General features: G+C 42.2%; 2 long non-coding RNA genes across 2 annotated transcripts; both read right to left on the bottom strand.

Annotated features, from left to right (window-relative positions):
* Positions 1 to 6934: 6934 nt before the first annotated feature.
* LOC145120937 (uncharacterized) lies at positions 6935 to 10047 on the bottom strand. The gene is made up of 3 exons (XR_013714432.1): positions 9202 to 10047; positions 8636 to 8735; positions 6935 to 7203 (listed from the first exon to the last, which is right to left on the bottom strand). It is a non-coding gene; the product is annotated as an uncharacterized LOC145120937 (long non-coding RNA).
* An 11551-nt stretch (positions 10048 to 21598) lies between these two features.
* Positions 21599 to 22293, bottom strand: LOC145119233 (uncharacterized). Its single transcript, XR_013713755.1, has 3 exons — positions 22230 to 22293; positions 21777 to 21833; positions 21599 to 21705 (listed from the first exon to the last, which is right to left on the bottom strand). It is a non-coding gene; the product is annotated as an uncharacterized LOC145119233 (long non-coding RNA).
* Between the last annotated feature and the right edge of the window lie 370 nt (positions 22294 to 22663).

Here is a 22663-nt window from a genome sequence, read left to right as displayed (position 1 = left end):
TTATGTTACCTAATAAAACCAAGGGTAGTTTTGGTATTAATTATTAAGTATAGGGTGGTCTTAGTTTAAATAATTAAACTCTAGGGGTTGATTTTTGCCAAAATCATACACTAGGGACGGATCTTGCAAACGATTCCCAAAACCAGGGGTCTAATATGCACATTTTAACCTAATTTATGGTTCCAGGACTTGGTTTGCTGGGTTTTTCGGGTGGAGGGGCCATTCTTGGACATTTTAATGCAAGTTTAACTTAGTGTGATAACTAAATCCCCAGGAGGGGCCATTGTCATACAAATCAGCAACTTGAGGGTCACATTTAATTCAAACGTATCAATGTTTGCACAGTTCGTCATCCTCATTCTTGGACGTGATTCACAGTTGAATAAAGGGAAACGAGACCCATCTGCTGGGTCTCTTGGCCTCGGTTGTTCGTAAGGGCTAAAACACGAATGATGGTGATGGCGAAAGTTCTTACAGTGAGTAGGCGGTGGTCGTGAGTGGTTAGCGTCGGCAGCAGGAAGTCCGGCGATGGCGGCGGTCGGCGGCGTTTGAGCGGCAATGGGTTGCTCCGGCGGCCTTCTGTTGCTTCGCTTCTGCTTAAACTCGATGGAAAAGACGAAAGGAAGGATGGAGGGAGACGGTGATGATCAGAAACAGCAACATTGCCGATGATGGAGGCTGTTGGGTGCTTCTCTCGTCGGTAGTGAGCGGTGGGTGGCGTTTTCCGGCGACTTTTAGCAAGGAAACGTTTAGAAAAAGTTTGACAATCAGTTGATGATGGTGGAACTCCACCAAAACAGTGGATGTGTGGTGGTTCTTGGTGATGTTCGATGGTCACAAGGATGATGGTGTAAGGTTGGTGGTTTACGGTGGGGCTGCGGTGGTTTGTGGCTCCACAGCGGTGGTTCAACGCTAAGACCGGAAGGTTGGCAGTAGGTGGCGGTGTTTTGAGGGTGCTTGGGTGATGTTTGATGGTTACACACAACAACAACACCACCACCCCTTGGTGGTGATTGTTCTCGGTAGTGAAGGAAGAAGGTAAACATAAAACGTGAAGGGTAGTTGATTGAGGGTGGTTCTCGGTGGTCAAAGGTAGTGTGTATGAACCGTGAGGGGGGGGAGAGGGATCTAGAGAGAGAGAGAATTAGTTTGCAAGGAAGGTGAAGTTTCTCATTTGATAACACCAAGGTCTAATTTGATAAGCAAAGAAACACAAGAAGATGGTGGTGGTGGACGTTTGTGAGCGTAATTCAAGGAAACAAGCCAGCTTACTTCTTTCACCATTTGTATGTTTCACTTCCTGAGTCGACTTGAAAGTCGAACCTGGACTTTCCCCCCTTGCATGGCCTTTGACCTTTACAAGAGTCCAGAGGTGGTAGATAAGAGAGATAGAGACATGAGAGGGAGAGAGAGGGAGTGAGAGATCACGTGAGAGAGAGATCTAAATGGGCTGTTGTTCATTATTATTATATTTATTCTTTTTTTTGACCAAAGTATAAAATCTCGTTAAGCCTTAAAACGAATCTCGTTTCGCGTGTCCAATTCTCGATGTTGGGTAATTTTTCCGAAAGTGTCGAATGATAGATTTTAATTCAAGGATTCTAAAAACCCGAACGGGTAAGTGTTTCGAGTTGTAAAACTTTAGGAGTTTGCGTTTAAAGTTTCGCGTCTAATTGGTATGAAACGTCTGGTTTTTCTGACTTTTACAAATATTTATACTATAAATATTTCGAGTAGTAAATAAAATATTAGACCTTAGTCTGAGTCCAAAAACGCTCACAGAGTTTCTATATGAGGTGTGCAAGTGCCACAGCGGATCAAATACGGTTTACGAAATCAGATAAAGTCAATGTTACACCGGTTTGGTTTCTTAAAACGGTCATATCGTTTGCATACGGACTCCGTTTTAGACGTTCTTTATATATCCGCGATCAGGGAAACATGTACTACGAGTTTAGAATATTTTCTTTGTTCACAGACACTTAATACAAAACTTTAGTTTTTCAGTCGTTAACTAGAGTTACAGTTTGTGTCTTAAGTTTCGTTCGACATTTTCCATAATTTGAGATAAGATACCATTTCTTATCTTATTGTACTTGATATTGCATTATATTTCTACTAAAATATGTATTAAAAATTCAATCGGTCAAGATACAAAAGGTTCGCGATAATCTGACCGTTTGCAGATTCAACCCTAAATTTCGGGATGTCACATTACCTCCCCGTTACAGGAATTTCATCCCGAAATTATCTCGTTCCTACAACTATTTTGTTCATACAACTATTTCGTTCAACTAGTGGAGGGGACACCGTTGAAAAGTGGTGGGTACTTCTGCTTATTTTGGTCTTTGCATTCCTAAGTAAACTTCGGTCCTCTACGACAGTTCCATCGGACTTTCACTATATCCATTTATTTGAGGGTGATATGCAGTACTCACATCTGGTTTGCTTCCTAGATATATCCGCAACGATTGCCAAAACCTGAAAGTGAATATACTATCGCTGTCCGAGATAATAGATATTGGTACTCCGTGCAACCTGACTACTTGATGTAGGTCCTGGTAAGTTTCTCCATCTTTTCAATTTCTTTAATGGCTAGAAAATGAGCAGACTTTATTAGATGGCCAATCACTATCCAGGTGGTGTCATAACCGCTCGAAGTCTTCAGTAACTTCACTATGAAGTCCATGGCTATTTGTTCCCATTTTCATTCCAGAATCGATGGTTGTTGTAGTAGTCCTGATGGCTTCTGGTACTCTGCTTTAACTTTGGCCCAAGTCAAAGCATTTATCGACATACATGGAAATCTCCGCCTTCATGTTGGGCTACCAATAAGGCTTCTTAAGATCTAGATACATCTTATCATATCCCGAGATGTATCAAATATCTCGACTTAGGAGCTTCGTTTAAAGCTAAGTTCCTAACTTCACCAGACCTTGGGGTCCAAATTCGGTTCATCAAATATTGTGTTTCGTATTTTTTGGCTTCAAACTGTTTGTCCATTCCCCGCAGGTTCTCTCACACGATGTTTTCGGGTTTGAGGGCTTCTAGTTGGACGGCTCGAATTTGGGTGGTGAGACTAGAGCGGATTGTTAAGGTTAGAGCCTTTACGCGAAGTGGTTTTGCTCGTTCATTCCTATTCAAAGCATGTGCTTCAACCTTTGCTTTACCGGGATGACGACGAATTTCGCATTCGTAATCATTTAGCAATCCAAACCATCTTCGTTGTCTCTTGGTGAGCTCCTTCCGATCAAAGGTGTGTTGGAGGCTTTCGTGATTGGTTAACATGACACACTTCGTTCCATATAGGTAGTGCCTCCAATTCTTTAAGGAAAACACTACCGCTCCTAGCCCCAAGTCGTGGTAAGTGTAGTTCATCTCGTTTGACTTAAGTTGTATGGATGTGTATACAATGGCTTCATTCCTTTGCATCAGCATGCATCTTAATCCTTGGTGAGAGGCATCACAGAATGCTACCGAGTCTTTTGGTTCCTCTGGGGAAAGGAAGGATCGGTGCACTGCACAACGATTGTTTCAATCTCTGGTAGGCAGACCCTTGACTGTCCACCCAATCGGATTTCTTGTCTTTCTAGGTTAGAGAAGTTGGAGGCTTGGCTATTTTAGAGAAATTCTCGATGAATCTCTAGTAATAGCCCATAAGCCTTAATAATTAGCGTACTTCGGTTGATGTCATTGGTTCTTTCCAATCCGTATTTGCTTCAATCTTTGCAGGTTCACTGTGAATTCCTTTGCTATTGACCACATGATCAAGGAAACGCTTCACGTTGATCCATAATTCGCATTCTAAGAACCTTGCATAAAGTTTCTCCTTCCTTAGTAGTTCCAGAATCAAACGCAAGTACTGGCCATATTATTCCTTGGTTTGTGAGTCTGTTATAATATCATCGATAAAGACGATCTCGAACTTGTACAAACGGGGTTTGCACACTTGGTTCGTAAGATCCATGAATATTTTCGGTGCATGGGTTAACCCGAAGAGCATAAACAAGAACTCGTAGTGACCGTACCAGGTCCTGAATGTCGTATTGGGAGTGACTTCTTCTTGAACTCTGAGTTGATGAATATCGGATCTTAGTTCGATCTTCGAGTGGTAGCGGGGTCCTTGCAATTGGTCGAACAGGTCATCGATCCTCGGGAGTGGGTATTGGTTTAACTCTCGATAGTCGATGCATATCCTGAACGATCCATGCATCTCTTTGACAAGCAACACCGGAGCTCCCAAGGTGAGAAGCTTGGCTGGATAGAGTCTTTGTCAATTAGTTCTTGGAGTTGACCGGATAGTTCTTGCATTTCCGATGGTTCCAGGCGATAAGGAGATCTTGCCACTAGCGCTACACCCGGGATTAAGTTGATTTGTAATTCCACTTACTTGACTGGGGGTAGTCCAGGTAGATCCTCTGAGAATACGTCCGAGAAATTGCATACTTGTGGAATATCTTTGATTTCCTTACCCTTGCCTTGCTTATCCATCACGTGGGCCAAGAAAGCGAAGCATCTTTTCTTTAATCACTTTCTTGCCTTTATGCAAGAAATGATTCTTATATTCTTCATTAATTTATCTTCGTAAATCACAAGGGTTTTGTCATTGGGTAGGGGTAGTCGGATGGCTTTCTCATAGCATAGAACTTCGGTTCGACGAGGCGATAACCAATCCATTCCGATGCTCACATCAAAAATTCCAATGGTCATGGGTATTATGCCGATGTGAAAGACGGGGTTAATTAGGATGAGAAGGAAATTGGTAAGTATTTCTAAGGTGCATTCTACTTGGCCGATTGTCATTCCTACCGTGTAAGTTTTATTGAGTGTGAAGAATTTATGTTTTATCATGTTTCCAAACCTATGATCATTAAAGTTTCTATCGGTATCAAGGTTTACTAATACTGAAAACATAAATATTGTTGGCAGTAAACGCACCAGTAATCTCAGTTGGGTCATGGCGAGCATCTCCTGTCCCAGTCATAAGTGTTCTTCCTTTTCCACCCTGATTCTTCAGTTTCGGGTAGTCCTTCTTAAAATGCCTTGATTGGTTGCATCTGTAGTGATTTCGGCTTCCTCTTGCTGTAGTGGTTGAGGTTTTTCTACAGTACCTCGAGATGTGACCTTTCTTGTTACAGTTTTTGCAGATTACATCCCTGCAATTCCCGACATTATGGAAATTGCATTTAGTGCATTGGGGAAGTGTCCCATTATAGGACTTGGATAGGGTGGGAGTGTTTGGGCTTGTGGAGTTGATAGTCATAGGTTCTGATTTGGGCCTCAGGAGTTTGAAGTTTCCTTTGGACTTCTCAGGGTATTTCCTCTTCTTACTCTTTGCATGGTTCTGTCCCGTTTGTTGGGTCGTGGTACTCGGACAAAGATCATGTTCAGTCAAATGATACGCCAATTGCTTAGCGCCATCAAAGGTAGTAGGCCTGGACGCAACAACTAGACCTCGAATCGTGGGACTTAGTCGCCCGATGTACCTTTCAATCTTTTTGTATTCCGGGTTTACTATTCCCGGACGAAGGTTAGCGAGCTCATTGAAACGGGACGTATAGGCAGTCACATCTGACTCTTTCATAGTAATTTTCCACAATTCTTGTTCTAGGGCTTGGATTTCTTGTTGAGAACAATATTCCTTGATGAGCATTTGCTTCAAGGCTTCCCAAGTGATGGCATAGGCCACGTCGACCCCTAAGGACTTGATATGGTCATTCCACCAAGCCAGGGCGAAATCCATTAACGTGCAAGTAGCATACTTAACTCGGCAGTCATCAGCGCAAGAGCTGAGGCAGAACACTGCCTCCATCGACTCTATCCAGCGGGATAGACCAACGGCTCCTTCCGTACCAGAAAAAGGATTGAGGTTGGTAAGCTAAGAAATCCTTGTATGAACAAGGCCTTGGATTGTTTTGGTTAATCACTAGAGTGTCGCCACCATTTCTATTGTTTCCGGAGTTTTCGCCTCGGGCAACCTCATATGCAATTAAGGCTGTGGAGATTCCTTGCGCAATCAGGGGCTGTACTAGTGTTGAATCAATTTGAAATGATGCTGACGGGTGAACTTGTGGATTCCTCCGAGGGGCTTTATCCTAAATGTTTAGAAAAGACACACTTAAGTTACTTAGTCATAAACAAGTATTGTAAAATAGGGTATTAGTAAAATTTGTTTCCTAGAATCTCATAGATTCCCAGATTATATGGTAAGATTTATTATTGAAATCATATCGATTTTCCAAATGATAGGTTGGTCAATTCAGAATGTCTCTGGGTTTCCAAATGGTAGAGATTGAATCTTAACCGATAGTGATTTTATATTGAGTAATGATATGTTTCTAAATGAATAAGTGTTTGAGGGTTGACATAAGGATTCTGCAACGAATCTTGAGAACATCCTTCAATCTCTAAAACTCTCAACCATTGTAGTCTGTCAAACTCGTCGCTCAAGGTTGGTTGTTCACCAGCCCGACCATAAATAACATTGGCGCGCGTTCCAGGTTTATTTATGGTATGGCCTATGTACGATACTAACCTTAGTTGAGGCTTTTGACCTAAAGGGTTGAGTTGGTAGCTTCAGTTGAAGGCATGTCAGAATTTTTATTAAGTGTTCCCATCGCAGGTCAGAGTATATATATAACTCTTATATATTATTGTGGGTGAGGTTTGTAGTATTATTAAATTTTGTTTTTTTTACTCCAAGACTACCAATCACAGACGAGGGCCAGACATGAAACACCGGGGGCAGGACCATTATGGCAATCAAGCCGTTTTGAAGTCCAGCAAACCTAGCGGCCCTTCAAACAGTTATCTCTCCCATGAGTAGTCGAGAAGTAGTATATTTATTAATAATACTTTTGTTAGGAGCCTGTAGCTATAGTTGTATTTCCTCTTTCGAGGATACGAGTTCTCTATAGCCAATTTAGCTCTGATACCAATCTGTCACACCCCCGGCCGAGGCGGCAGAATACGCCAGGATGTGCGACTTAGTTCATGGATCACAAGCAAATTGAATATACATCACAAGTTACAACAATAACAACATAGCAGTCACATTACACTTTAAGGTTTAAATACAAGGTTCATAATAATAAATTTATAAATTTGCCTTAACAGATAGGCCGATATAACAAAAGCTAGATAAAACTAGGTCGCCTGAAATCCATGACTAATCTTCTGACTGATAGCTCGTTTGGTGATATCCTGAGAATACATGTATTTTTGAGGGTCATCACAAGGTTGGTGAGAGTTTACAGGTTTTCTGCTAACCGCAGTAATGATACTTTAAAAGACTAAAAAGTATTCTTTTTGTAGTTTGAACCATGTTTGATAAAAGAGAAATTGTAAGCAAATTCATACTTAAAATAATTGATAGACACAGAAATCGTAAGTAAATCTGTACTTAAAATGTTTGGTAATCAGTGAAACCATGAGTAAATCCATTCTCAAAATGTTTAATATTCAGAGAAACTGTGAGTAAATCCATAATCAAAATGTTTGGTAATCGGAGAAACCGTGAGTAAATCTATACTCAAATGTTTGGTGATCAGAGAACCGTAAGTAAATCCATACTCAAAATGTTTAGTAATCAGAGAAACTGTGAGTAAATCCATACTCAAAATGTTTGGTAATCCGAGAAACTGTGAGTAAATCCATACTGAAAATGTTTGGTACTTAGAGAACCGTGAGTAAATCCATACTCAAAATGTTTAGTAATCAGAGAAACTGTGAGTAAATCCATACTCAAAATGTTTGGTAATCCGAGAAACTGTGAGTAAATCCATACTCAAAATGTTTGGTACTTAGAGAACCGTGAGTAAATCCATACTCAAAATGTTTGATAATCAGAGAAACCGGATCCGTGGTTTCTAGATTATGAGATCTAGTTAACGCTTATAGTGAGTCCTATAACCGAGCTATGTGACTGTACCTACCCCTACGATGCTTCATTGGACGTCGTAAAACTGTTTTAGATAGTTATCACCCGCTTCGATTGATCGGTCGAGGTTGTAGCTAGCAACCACGGGTGGGGGTGTCAACCCGTATAGATCTATACATACGTATCTCAGCTCCGAAGATTAACGGTTATAGTGGTGTGGGTCTTCTAAGTGTTTGTTTGCACTTAGGGTAATGAATGATGTCTCACTCATAAGGCCCTTAACTAGAGTTTGTCATGAAAAAACGGTTATAATCGATAGGAAAATCCATAAAAATGTGTAATGATCGTTTAAACAAGTGGTAAATCTCATGGTAGTGTACACAGTACATAAATGATTTCAAGACAAGAGTTTGATAACTCGTACAAGTATGTTTGGTATGAACTTGAAATACTACAAAGGTGGTAACTTTTTATGACATAAGTTTTATAACATATTTTGTCATAAAATCATGATATTTTGTATGCAGAAATCATTTGTTATCTCGACTATTTGTATTATAAAAAAAACAACTGTAACGTATTTACATCAAACATATTTATCACTAGTTTATTTGTATATGAAATATTATTTAATAAAATAATATTTATAAACCAGTTTTGAAATCGGTAAGTGTTTGTCAAGATCAATAAATATATATAGCACATGTATTCTCCCCCAAAGCGTAAAAATATTAAAAAGGGGCCGTAAACACTCACCCTTGAAGCGTGAACGAGGCTCGAGGGTGAAATTTGTCGTGAAAGTCGTTTCGTGACGTCCCGTGCCCTCAAAACAAATCACTGGGTCTATTTATGTTACCTAATAAAACCAATGGTAGTTTTGGTATTAATTATTAAGTATAGGGTGGTCTTAGTTTAAATAATTAAACTCTAGGGGTTGATTTTTGCCAAAATCATACACTAGGGATGGATCTTGCAAACGATTCCCAAAACCAGGGGTCTAATATGCACATTTTAACCTAATTTAAGGTTCCAGGACTTGGTTTGTTGGGTTTTTCGGGAGGAGGGGCCATTCTTGGACATTTTAATGCAAGTTTAACTTAGTGTGAGAACTAAATCCCCAGGAGGGTCCATTGTCATACAAATCAGCAACTTGAGGGTCACATTTAATTAAAACGTATCAATGTTTGCACAGTTCGTCTTCCTCATTCTTGGACGTGATTCACAGTTGAATAAAGGGAAACGAGACCCATCTGCTGGGTCTCTTGGCCTCGGTTGTTCGTAAGGGCTAAAACACGAATGATGGTGATGGAGAAAGGGCTTACAGTGGGTAGGCGGTGGTCGTGAGTGGTTAGCGTCGGCAGCAGCAAGTCCGGCGATGGCGGCGGTCGGCGGCATTTGAGCGGCAGGGGGTTGCTCCGGTGGCCTACTGTTGCTTCGCTTCTGCTTAAACTCAATGGAAAAGACGAAAGGAAGGATGGAGGGAGATGGTGATGATCAGAAACAACAACATTGCCGATGATGGAGGCTGTTGGGTGCTTCTCTCGTCGGTAGTGAGCGGTGGGTGGCGTTTTCCGGCGACTTTTAGCAAGGAAACGTTTAGAAAAAGTTTGACAATCAGTTGATGATGGTGGAACTCCACCAAAACAGTGGATGTGTGGTGGTTCTTGGTGATGTTCGATGGTCACAAGGATGATGGTGTAAGGTTGGTGGTTTACGGTGGGGCTGCGGTGGTTTGTGGCTCTACAGCGGTGGTTCAACGCTATGACCGGAAGGTTGGCAGTAGGTGGCGGTGTTTTGAGGGTGCTTGGGTGATGTTTGATGGTTACACACAACAACAACACCACCACCCCTTAGTGGTGATTGTTCTCGGTAGTGAAGGAAGAAGGTAAACAGAAAACGTGAAGGGTAGTTGATTGAGGGTGGTTCTCAGTGGTCAAAGGTGGTGTGTATGAACCGTGAGGGAGGGGGGAGAGGGATCTAGAGAGAGATAGAATTAGTTTGCAAGGAAGGTGAAGTTATATGTAGGGCTGATGAAATGGGTGTGAGGAACCATAACAGCAAGGTCTAATTTGATAAGCAAAGAAACACAAGAAGATGGTGGTGGTGGACGTTTGTGAGCGTAATTCAAGGAAACAAGCCAACTTACTTCTTTCAACATTTGTATGTTTCACTTCCTGAGTCGACTTGAAAGTCGAACCTGGACTTTCCCCCCCCCCCCCCCCCCCCCCCTTTGACCTTTACAAGAGTCCAGAGGTGGTAGATAAGAGAGATAGAGACATGAGAGGGAGAGAGGGAGTGAGAGATCACGTGAGAGAGATGTAAATGGGCTGTTGTTCACTATTATTATATTTATTCTTTTTTTCTTCACCAAAGTATAAAATCTTATTAAGCCTTAAAACAAATCTCGTTTCGCGTATCAAATTCTCGATGTCGGGTAATTCTTCCGAAAGTGCCGAATGATAGATTTTAATTCAAGGATTCTAAAAACCCGAACGGATAAATTTTTCAAGTTGTAAAACTTTAGGAGTTTGCGTTTAAAGTTTCACGTCTAATTGGTATGAAACGCCTGGTTTTTCTGAGTTTTACAAATATTTATACTATAAATATTTCGAGTAGTAAATAAAATATTAGACCTTAGTCTGAGTTCAAAAATGCTCTCAGAGTTTCTATCTGAGGTGTGCAAGTGCCACAACGGATCAAATACAGTTTACGAAATCAGATAAAGTCAATGTTACACCAGTTTGGTTTCTTAAAAGGGTCATATCTTTTGCATACGGACTCCGTTTTAGACGTTCTTTATATATCCGCGATCAGGGAAACATGTACTATGAGTCTAGAATATTTTCTTTGTTCACAGACACTTAATACAAAACTTTAGTTTTTCAGTCGTTAACTAGAGTTACAGTTTGTGTCTTAAGTTTCGTTCGACATTTTCCATAATTTGAGATAAGATACAATTTCTTATCTTATTGTACTTGATATTACATTATATTTCTACTAAAATATGTATTAAAAATTCAATCGGTCAAGATACAAAAGGTTCGTGATAATCTGACCGTTTGCAGATTCAACCCTAAATTTCGGGATGTCACATAACCAGCCATGATAAGCAGCGAAAGAAAACGGTTTTGATTGACTTTGTGGTAATTCGGCACTCGGCAGAGCATAATACCATTTTGGGAAGGACGACCCTGCTTAAACTGGGGGCGGTCCCGTAAACAATGCACGGGATCGTGAAGTTTAGCACAACGGACGGCCCAGCCATGATTCTCGCTACACCGCCAAAAGAATTGCAATATTTTACGGTCATGCGACCGGCAGAAACCGCGAGAGATACCAAGAAAGCACGGGCTGAATCCACGAAAGGAAAGGAGGTGATCAATGAAGAATACCCCGATCAACCATTCAGTGTCGGTCATGGTCTCCCGGCTCGTACCAGGGAAGCGCTGGTCGACTTGCTCAGGCGGTACAAACATTTGTTCGCATGGACCCCTACAGACATGATAGGGGTGGATAGGAAAGTAATCGAGCATAAGCTCATGACCAGGCCGGGGGCGAAAGAGATCAAACAAAAAAAGAGGGTCCAAGGAGGGGACCGTAATAGGGCGATCAACGCAGAAGTGGCCAAGCTGACGGAAGCCGGAATTGTGAGGGAAGCAGTTTTCCCAACCTGGATCGCCAATCTTGTCATGGTATGGAAGCATGACGGATCATGGCGCATGTGCATTGACTTTTCTGACCTAAACAAAGCATGCCCCAAAGACTGTTATCCCCTACCAGAAATTGACCAAAAAGTGGAGTCGTTACAAGGTTTCAAGCTCAAGTGCTTCTTAGATGCGTATAAAGGTTACCACCAAATTCTGATGAGCAAGGAAGACGAGGAAAAGACAGCCTTCTATACAGACCACGGGACCTACTGTTACACCAAAATACCATTTGGATTAAAAAATATGGGGGCCACGTACCAACGGCTAGTCGAATCAATATTCTCCAACCAGATTGGGAGAAACATCGAGGTATATGTCGATGATATGGTAATTAAGAGCCCTGACGAAGAAAGAATGCTACGGGATGTCGAAGAAACCTTCAGCACTCTAGAAAGTGTCAAGATGAAGCTGAACCCGGCCAAATGTACGTTTGGAGTCGAAGAAGGACAATTCTTGGGGTACTATGTCACCAGACAAGGCATCCAGCCCAACCCAACCAAGGTAGACGAGTTCATGGAAACACCACCTCCAGGCACCCTGAGGGACGCACAATGTTTGAATGGGAAGCTTTCAGCCCTCAGTCGATTCATCTCGAAGTCAGCTGACAAAGCCATGCCACCATTCCACACGCTAAAAGGCTGCATCGAGAAGAGCAATTTCCAGTGGACGGCGGTGGCAGAGTCAGCGCTCCAGCAAATCAAGGAAGCCCTGCACAAATTACTTACATTGGCTAGCTCCGTCCCAGGCGAAACACTGCAGGTGTACCTTTCGACCTCTAATGAGGCAATATCCTCCGTGTTGGTGGTAGAAAGGGAGGGGGAGCAGAAACCGGTGTATTTTGTCAGTCGGGCGCTGCAAGGCCCCGAACTCAATTACCCTGCCTTGGAGAAGCTAGTACTGGCGCTTGTCTATGCGGTGCAGTGTCTGAGGCGCTATTTCTAGGCGCACCAGATTGAAGTTCTCACAAATTGTCCCATTAAACAAATATTACTCAAACCGGAAACGTCGGGCCGGTTAGCGAAGTAGGCGATTGAGCTGGGAGAGCACGACATCAACTATCGTTTGAAGAAGGAATCTGGGCGGTAAAGGAAGTACCAGGCAACAGTCGGGGATGGACATTGTACACTGACGGAGCATCGAGTAGAGAGGGCTCGGGTGCAGGCCTAATCCTGATTAGCCCAGAGGGAGAAGAGATCACGTACGACCTTCTTTTCGACTTCCACACCTCGAACAACGAGGCAGAATATGAAGCTTTACTTGCAGGGTTGCGTCTCGCAAAACAAATGGGAGCAGAAGTTGTAACAGCCTTAACAGACTCGAGGTTGGCCACAAACCAGGTCAATGGGAGCTTCGAAACACGGGACCCAAGTATGGGCGATATGTAAAGATAGTAAAGAAAATTGTCCAATATTTCAAGGGGTTCGTGATTAAACAAATACCGCGAAGTGAAAACAGAAGAGCGGATGCGCTGAGCAAATTAGCGTCGACATGTTTTGATCACTTATCAAAGAAGGTTCTGGTAGAGGTACTTAAAGAAAGGAGCATATATGAACGACAGGTGAGCACCCTCTCAACCGACGTACCCACGTGGATGACCCCATTTGTCGAATACTTGCAACGGGGCGTCCTACCAGATGATCACAACGAAGCCAGGAAGATACGCATAAAAGTGCCCTCATATGTGCTAATAAACGGGGAGCTATATCGAAAAGGGTTCAAAGCGCCATAGCTGAAATGCGTAGATAATTCCAAGGGGAAGGAGGCGCTTCAGGAAGCACTTGCAGGCCAAGCAGGCGCGCATGAGGGCGCACGCGCCTTGACAGGGAAGGTGCTCCGAATGGGAATTTACTGGCCCACCACATACCAGGATGCTGCAGAGCTAACCAGAAAATGTGGAGAGTGTCAAGCATTCGCGTCGGTTCAAGCGAATCCTCCTGTACCGTTGTCTAACATATCTAGCCCCTGGCCGTTTTTTCAATGGGGAATAGATATAGTGGGGTCGTTCCCGGAGGAACCCGGAAAGCTGAAGTACATGGTGGTCGCGGTGAACTATTTCACAAAATGGATCGAAGCGGAACCTTTAGCATGCATATCCGAAAGACAGATGATAAAGTTTGTATGGAAAAACATCATGACTAGATTCGGTACGCCCAAAATTTTGGTCAGCGACAACGGCCTGCAATTTGCTGAGAACCCATTCAGGGAATGGTGCACTAGCAAAGGAATCAGCCAACGATTCACATCGGTGGCGCATCCATAGGTGAATGGGCAGACGGAGGTATCTAACCGGACCATTGTAAATGGAATTAAAAAGCGGCTAGGAAAAGCTAAAGGGAATTGGGCTGAGGATATTCCAATGGTATTATGGTCATATAGAACCACTCCGCGAACAAGCACACAGGAAACCCCATTTAGTCTAACATATGGAGCAGAGGCGATGCTCCCCTTGGAGATAACGATGGGCATGTTGAGAACAACCGATATTAGCGGGGAGGTCAACTCTCAAGACCTAAGGTTGAATCTGGATATCCTAGAAGAACGGCGAGAAAGGGAAGAGATGCGCCAGGCTTCTTATAAGCGCGTAACAGAAAGATATTACAACCAGAGGGTCAAAGAGAAAGCGTTTAAAGTGAGGGAGTATGTGTTGAGAAGAAATGAATCGAGTCGAGCCCAACCCTAGGGCAAGCTGGGACCAACATGGGAAGGCCCATACAAGATTGTAGAAGCAAACCAAAACGGAGCATATATCCTGGAGACAATGGAAGGAAGGCAGATACCAAGAACTTGGAATGTCAGGAACTAAAAAAAGTTTTTCTTTTAAGGGGAACGCAATCTATTGCAAAAAAGGGCAGACCCAGCTGCTTAGCACCAATGGAATATCGTACTTAGCGTACCAAGTCCCAGTACTTAGCGTACGGGACCCCATGCTTAGCGCATCGTAATCCTGATACTCAGTGTATTAGAGCTTGTAATTGACGTATGTAATTGAATATTTAATGCATTGAATACTTAGAGTGTTAAACCTCATAATAATGCAATCGACTGCTTAGTGCATCAAACTATTCAATGTGTCAAACTCAACGATGCAATTAGATGCTTAGGGCATTCAATCATAATACTTAGTGTATCGAATGTCACATTGATGAAGCCATATGCTTAGTGCATCAAAACAATATGCATATCAAATTTAAATCAAATGCTTAAGGCATTGGTCCTAGTTCTTAGTGTATTAGTCACCACACCCAAAATATGCAATTAGGGTTAACAATAAGTTCATATACCAAGTAACGATTAAACAAAAGCCCATATCTTACATTACCAACAACAAAAACAAAGAGAAGCAAACATACATCCAGGGCTATAGCAAAGCAACAAGCACAAACATGTCAAGAGAAAAGGAAAGTCTTCACGCCCCAGGAGGGGTAGCACACGATGCAAGAACATTTTCATCTTCTTCATTACCATTTCCATTGCCATCACCATCGCCCACAGAAATAATCACATCACTCTCCACATCCTTACCGCCTGCACCAACGTTACCAATGCCACCGCCAGCACCCTCAGCCCCACGCTTGTCCGCTCCAACAGTATCTTCACCTAGCTGCACAATCTCCTCTTCGTTACCTACCACAGCTTCAGGAGTACCCTCAGAACCAGAAAAGATGCACAAGTCACGAATTCCTTGGATGTCTAAATCTCCTAACCCTAAGAGCGCCGCATGATCCATACTGGCAAACGATAGAAAAGCCTCATTCATACTCACAGTAGGACCAGAGGAAGAGGCACCCGCAGCCGTGTCTCCAAGCCCAACACCCGCCGAAGCATTACGAACAGACTCCGCCCCAGCAACAAAGGCAGAGTGTCGAATAAGGCTCATATCATTTGTGAAACTCGGATGTTCAATCAAATTGTCAACAATTCGCACAAGACCCACCCGCACCAACCAGTCTAGGTCACAGCGCGCAGCGTCGGCACTCGCTTGCAGAGCAGCAGTTACCCGGTCATGATCAGCAGCATCACGTTCGAGGCTTTCAACTTGGATCATTAAACCCTCGTTAACCTGGGTGAGAGAGTCAACTTTCGCTTCCAAGGCAGATCTGGCATCCTCCACGACAGTTTTCTCCAAGGCAAGAAGCTGGCACTTTTCTTCAGACCGTTGGAGATCATCCCCAAGCTCAAGAACACGACGCTCCAATTCCGAAATACGGACACCACACCTGGAATGCGTAGCTTCTATTTCTCCCAGGGATTGGATACGTCGCGCACCAGCAACGAGATAGAACATTGCCTGTGCAGCGGCATAAGACATGTTGTGCGAAAGAGCAGGACTACCCATGGCATCCATATCAGTGACGACAGCCGGAGGAAAGGCGTTTCGGGCGAACTCGATGGCATTAGCACGAACAGAAAGGTGCGACTCGCTGTGAAGGTTCCAAGAGGGAACAAAATTAGGAGGCCTGGAAGAATCCCCACCAGCAGGGCCACCCGAAGAAGCAGGAGTCCGGTTTTGCTCGTCCAGGTCTCTTGCAGGTGAAACCTTAGCAGGAACAGGAGAGGCGGTCTGAACAGGTGTGGAAGAAACAATTACAGAAGAAGCAATGGGCTGATTATTCGCCCCAGCAATCCCTTCGGATTGTCGACTGTCGTCATCAGGGATCACAACAACGCCCGTCGGAGCCGAAGCAATGGAATTCAGAAGACGAGAGAAACTGCGTCTGGTCTGAATTCGCTTGGCAATGTTCAGCACGATGGTGGCTGGCTCGCCCATAGCCATCACGGCTTTCCTCTTAGCCTGTATGCGTCGGGCGTCGAAGATGATACCCTCTTTGCTGTCTTCGCTGCTCTCCGCAGAAGAAGGGCAAACAACACCCAATGACATGATGGCTGAGATAGGGCGGGCACTCAGAGTGTTCGCCTCGGACGACAAGCCACCCCCGGTCGTTGGAGAAGTATATGAAATGGCGGTCAAGGCAAGTTGGTCTATCCGGCGAGGAGGAGGGAGGCTTTCGACTAAGTCTACCTCCCGATGCTCCAACTTCCCTCGATAGCGCTTTCGAAGGACTTCATCCATGGATAAGGGAGATTCGACACCTGAGAGCACGAAAACATAAAGCCTTAGCCTCAACTAAGTACATACAGAAAAGAGAGAAGAAAGCAAGAGAAAAAGGAAAAGAGGAAGAAGCAGGCACTCACCGTCAACGACGCAGAAGAAAACCGCCATTTTGCCACGACGCCTCCAGGAAGGACTCATCCCTACGCCAGATATCAGGGCCTCGGAGTAATCTTCAGGAGACACTTGGATGTCCTTCAAAAAATCTGCAACTCGCTGATTATGGGGAAAAAGCTTAGGAATGGTGTCAGCAAAGGCATTCGCATGATATCGTCCGCTACCAACCAAGCCTTGGTTCACCCATAGCCATTTGTCCTGCCAATTTTTGGGCGTTCATCCGTCAGGGACCAAATCATGCCCTCCCCGTCGGACAGAGAATGTGCACTTGTCGCCGGTAAGACAGAACCTGAAGAAGTATTTGAAAACAAAGTAGTCTGGGAGATAACCGTTGGCGCGACAGATCATCTCAAACGCCACCACTTTGTTAACGGCGTTGGGAGTCAACATCTGTAGGCTGCAACCGTCCCTATGAAGGACCTCTTCCTGGAAATCTATCAATGGAAGACGAACACCAGCATCCAGGGTTTTTTGGTAGATCCCAATTTTTCCGGGGGGAGGGGATGAAATAGAAGAACCGGGTGAGGGAAATTCTACACCCTCCAAGGAAGAAAGGCCATAAGCGGTTTCGAGTTGCTGATACTCAGCCGCAGAAGGAAGAACACCGGGAAGATTCGCCATGAAAAGGTTAAGAAAGGAAACAATGTGAAAAAGAAAGAAGACAGTAAGAAGATGATGGGTCCAAAGAAAACCCTATGAGCTTTCTTATAGAAACGGAAAAGGCGGGATATTCAAAATGTCTGACACAATGACGTAACCACCAGCCATCATGAGCGGTCACGTCGACATTAAAATCAGAACGGCATGCAAATAAGAAACGGACACGCGTAGAGCAATCAAGTCCAGAACGCCGCAACTAGCGCTGCAACGCTACTGCTACTGGACTGGAGGACTTGATGACGTGTCTATGCTAGCACGACAGAACCGCGCCTGGCCAAGAAACCTGGTGCGCCAGCCGAACCAAGCTCAGTGGGCTCAGCGCCCACCGGTGCCCCTAAGAGCAGGGCGTCCCAACAAAAGGCTCGCGCCCGCCAGAGGCGCTCTCATTGTCCCGACAAAAAGCTCGCGCCCACCAGGGACGCTCCCAACGTCAAGACAAAATGTACGGTCAGGGGACAAGAGGCAGGATCAGACCATTACCGTCAGAGCCAATAAGGGCGCTCTAACGGATAGAGGCGCACAACCCACCAATCACCGCCTCTGGCTCTGTCTCCTTAAAGCGATCATGTTGCGTACGGATAGGGCAGGATCGCTAGGTATAAAAGGGTACTCTCTAGAACTCATAAGGTAAGCCGTCCTCTCCATCTATACACACAAGAAACCCTAGAATACCTTCTAACTTGACCGTCGGAGCGTCTTTCCGGGAGCCTCCTCTCGGGAAACGGCTGACGGCCTCTCTTTCTTGTGATCTTGCAGATTTTACCCAAGTTCCAACAGAGTGATACGAGTGAAGGGTCAAGCCAAGGTCGCATCAATATATATATATATATATATATATATATATATATATATATATATATATATGGTCCTGATCCAGTATGAACCCAAAAATTTATAGGAACCGCGGGGACTATTCTCCACCAATCATTTTGTCAATGACACAAACGTCAAACCCAATTACTTGGTCGTCACTACTAGAAAAACAGCCTTTTACGACGCGCAATGTGTGTCGTAAAACGCTCAGACGACGTGCAAATGCGCGTCAAGGAAGGCCCTGTCATAACGAGAGACGACGCGCATTTACGACGCGCATTTATGACACGCAATGCGTATCATTAAAACCCCTGTCAAGAAAGGTCATGTCATAAATGAAGATGACACACATTTTTGCGTATCGTAAATTTAAATGTTTAAAATATATATATTTATATATTTATTAATTTTTAAATTAAATTTGCATTTAATGTCTCATAATAGAAATAAAATACCATATACAAAAAATACAATCCATTGCATAAAATTTAATGTCATACAATTCTATTTCTTACAATATATAAAATTGCATTCATCAAATCTACTTTGTGTTTCATACAAAAAATCTATTTCATGCAGCTTCTTCCATTTCCTTTATTAGCAGCTTCCATCATTAGTAGTACAACTAATAATTGAAATGAAGAATACAACACTTGGATTTGCAGCATCTTATCTCTTTCATCGTGAGCTTTCTTTTCCTCTTCTAACAATTGAAATGAAGAATGCAAATCTTGTTGAATATTGTGAAACTTGTATTTCTGCCAACCCAAGAATCAAATTAGTTTGTCTGCATGTTTTCAGCCAAATATAGGAAATTTGCTATTATCCAATGATTCCCAATCTAACATAAAATGGAATCATTTCCACACAAAAAACAACTAATATATTTTTTTTCATATATTTCTAATAACAGCCAAAATCTTGTAAAAATCACCTAAAACAACAAACTCATACACATCATAAATGTATAAAACAACAAACTCAACAATGGCAGTAACAGTAGCATCAAAGCAGCAGCAAAATCACACATCTATTTTGAAAAAGGTTTTGTACTTTACAGGCTAACACATAAAGGCAATGCACTTTGCATCAAAATTCCAACAACAACAGTACAGATACAACTAAAGTGATAACTACAACAATTTAAATTGAATAAAAAAATAGCAACATTGAGTTTCAAGAAACAAACCAATGACGTACGTACGTGTGTGTGTGTGTATTTTAGTCCCTTCCAATCAGTTTGAAGTAAGCTTTATCTGCATTTGCAAGTCGATCTTGGAACAATGCCCACTCACTTCTGCATCTATCTCTTACCCCCTTCCATGGAGCTTCACCATTCTCAGACTTACCCTGAATCAACAAAATTCTACTTTCAATTATACCATTCTATTTTCATTTCAATATAACATGGGGGTGGGGTTGGTCTCACCTGGCTCCCGAGTGAGGGGACCACTTGATGAATGATCCACTGTGAATCAACTACCCCGATTTTCTCGTGTGCAGACTGTCACATCAAAACAAATTTTTTTTTTGATATTTTAATTTGAAGTTAATTTTAGAAGTCAGAAGAAAATAGAATTGATTGACTGAACTTTACACATCGTCGAAGTGCAAAATCCAAACCCCATCCGTGCACCAAATCATTCTATAACAACATTATAAAATCAATATTACCATTATTGTTAATGTCTTGTTAAAATATAAGCTGACTATATATTTTTTTTATATATCTTTACCTAAATCAAATGCCACACACACCTCCAATGCATGAAGAATACAATTTATAAAAAGTAAACTTGCCTTGCATTCTCATGAAATGTAAATAGATCCCGTAGATCCTCAGTAGAGAGAGTTGTCCCCTGAATTCATGAGGTGTGATATTTATTATTATTCATCAAGAAGCATTTGCATATGTTCAAAAAGAAGTAACAAATACTGAAATACCTGAATGTTACTTAGCTAGTGTTTGTTGAATAAATTTTACCCTTTGCTTAACTAAACTGATAATAGAAAAAGCAAAAACAGTAGAAATATTTGTAATTTATCTGTTACCTTTTCTTCAATAGTTCCAGTGCTCAAAAACCTATAGATGTATACTCTCTTCTTCTGCCCATCTCTCCAGACTCTTGCAGCAGCCTACATGGAAAGGAAAAGTATAAAAAAGACGACTTTGTCCCTAGAAAAAAAAGAGTTGAGTGTCTAAGTACCTTGATGGATTCTATTCCATTTCCTGAAAATTATTCAGTTTTTAATTATTGAATTCCATTCCATTTAAAGTCAATTGAGACTTTTATGAATTCTATTCCATTTCTTGCCAAACCAAAGACATGACAAAATACAATTTCTTCAGATTCCAATTCCCCTGGAGTTCAACTCCAATCACAGATTCCATTCCTTCCAAATAAATACATTGGTGTTTTTTTTTCAGCTTCAAAGGTTGATTCATATGCTGTTGGAAAACCTTTCTTCTTTAATGGAATCTTTGATTGCCATCAATTAATTATTGAAAACCTTTCTTCCCCTTAACATGTTGAACTTAAACAATTAAATGCCCATTATGTAAAATTTGACACTTTGCTGCAGCTGCATCCTGAGGAAACATGCCACCACTGAGATCATATGGGACAGGAAGCACTGGGAGATTTGAATCTGGTGCATTGCGACCCGGGTAACGATACATGCGTCCTCTTGGAAACATCTGACCAAAACAAATGGAAATACGTTACTGTTTCTTGATTTTTAGCCATTTAAAAAATGATAAACAAATAAATAGTATTAAATACATGTTGCTGCATCATGGGAAGAGGCTGCTGAACAGAACTTGCGCCACGCCTGCCAGTGCCACCAAGGCGTTGACCTTGTTGACCTTGTTGGGCAGCAACGGGCAGAAAGAAGCTTTACACTGGGGCCCCACCTGGCCTCATTCCAGGGACCAACTGTTGTTGGTAACCAAAACCCGCCTAAAAATAAATAACAAAATCTTACTTACTTTAGTGTATTTTATTTAAGCAGGACAAAAGGGAAAATAACAACTGTTGTTGCTAACCAAAACCCGCCTTTTGATTAATTAGTTTTTATTCATCTTTTTGCATCAAAGATGTAAATCTGATTTTATATGTTCTGATCTGTAAGTTTTATTTATTTATTTTTTTGAATTCTTTATTTCAAAAAAATATTGTCTCAATCTTCATCACTAATAATAGCACCAAATAACCCCAACATAGCCACGAGTTCAATTCTATAAGCAGTTTTCACAAAGAACTCCTGCATAACTCAAATTAGAGGTGGAGAGTAACTATAATAAGTACCACAAGTTTTTCTTCAAGTTCTTTCCCTCCTCCAACAGTTACAAGAGCCAATTCTGGGCTGAAACCCTCAACATGGCTGGCTTCTTTCTCCATGAAGGAATATGGTATAAACTGCAAGTAACATCCATTATTTAGTTCAGTGCATTCAATGATCAACAAAAAGACAATAACTTAATAGCTACCTGTGGAAAATACATGTTGCTATGTCCTGTTTCCTTGAATTTAATATTCAAATAATCCTGTAAAAGGAAAACCAAAAGTAAACAACTCCCTACAAGATTACTCCGTCGAATCCATATGATAAACAAGAGCTATAAATTTGCTTTCAAGTGTATGTTTATGTTTCCAATGGTAAATAGAAATCACATATTTGGCTACGTTATAGATAGTAATCTAATCTGTGAATATATACTGCGTTTGGTCTCAAATTAGGAGTCTGAGTGTAGAAAAATTTGTTGGTTTTAGCTTCAAACAAATCAGAATTGACTGCATTTAAGTACAAAGAAGTACTACAACAAACGTTGCATATATTAAAAGATTGAGAAAATCTAGGTTAAATTTGGAAGAAGGTAAAAAAATCAAAATCGAACGGCTAGAGCGTAACAAGTTCGTCTAAAAACAAACAAAAGACCTACCTGAATAGCTTCCCAAATGGCATAACCGTATGGTCGGATAACCATGGTACCACGAACAGGGCCGAATCAACGAGCTCAGCATGGGAAATGACATCAAGGTACCAAGCAATGAAATCCTGGGAACGAGGCGTTATTCCTTTCTTATACTTTCACTGCTACACATATCTTCTACAGTCTTCCAGAGTTCTGAGTACACACAAAGCAATTGAACATCGATGGTCGGCGTGAGCGACGATTGAACATCGATAAAGACTTACATAACAGATGAACCTTCGATTAAACCTTCGATAAAGACTTGAATATAAAGACTTATAGTTGCGACGATGGTCGACGATTGAACATCAATGGTCGGCGTGAGCGGGAGTCGAGCAAAACCAGCGAATCGATCGAACATGGAGAACAAATTGAGGGAGGGTTATGTGATACGAACTCGA

Source organism: Lactuca virosa, chromosome 6 (assembly GCF_052849685.1).
Source record: "Lactuca virosa cultivar CGN04683 chromosome 6, Lactuca_virosa_CGN04683_v6, whole genome shotgun sequence".
Classification (NCBI taxonomy): Eukaryota; Viridiplantae; Streptophyta; class Magnoliopsida; order Asterales; family Asteraceae; genus Lactuca; species Lactuca virosa.
Note: the sequence above shows the minus strand (reverse complement) of the source record. Positions and strands in the feature narration are given on the sequence as shown.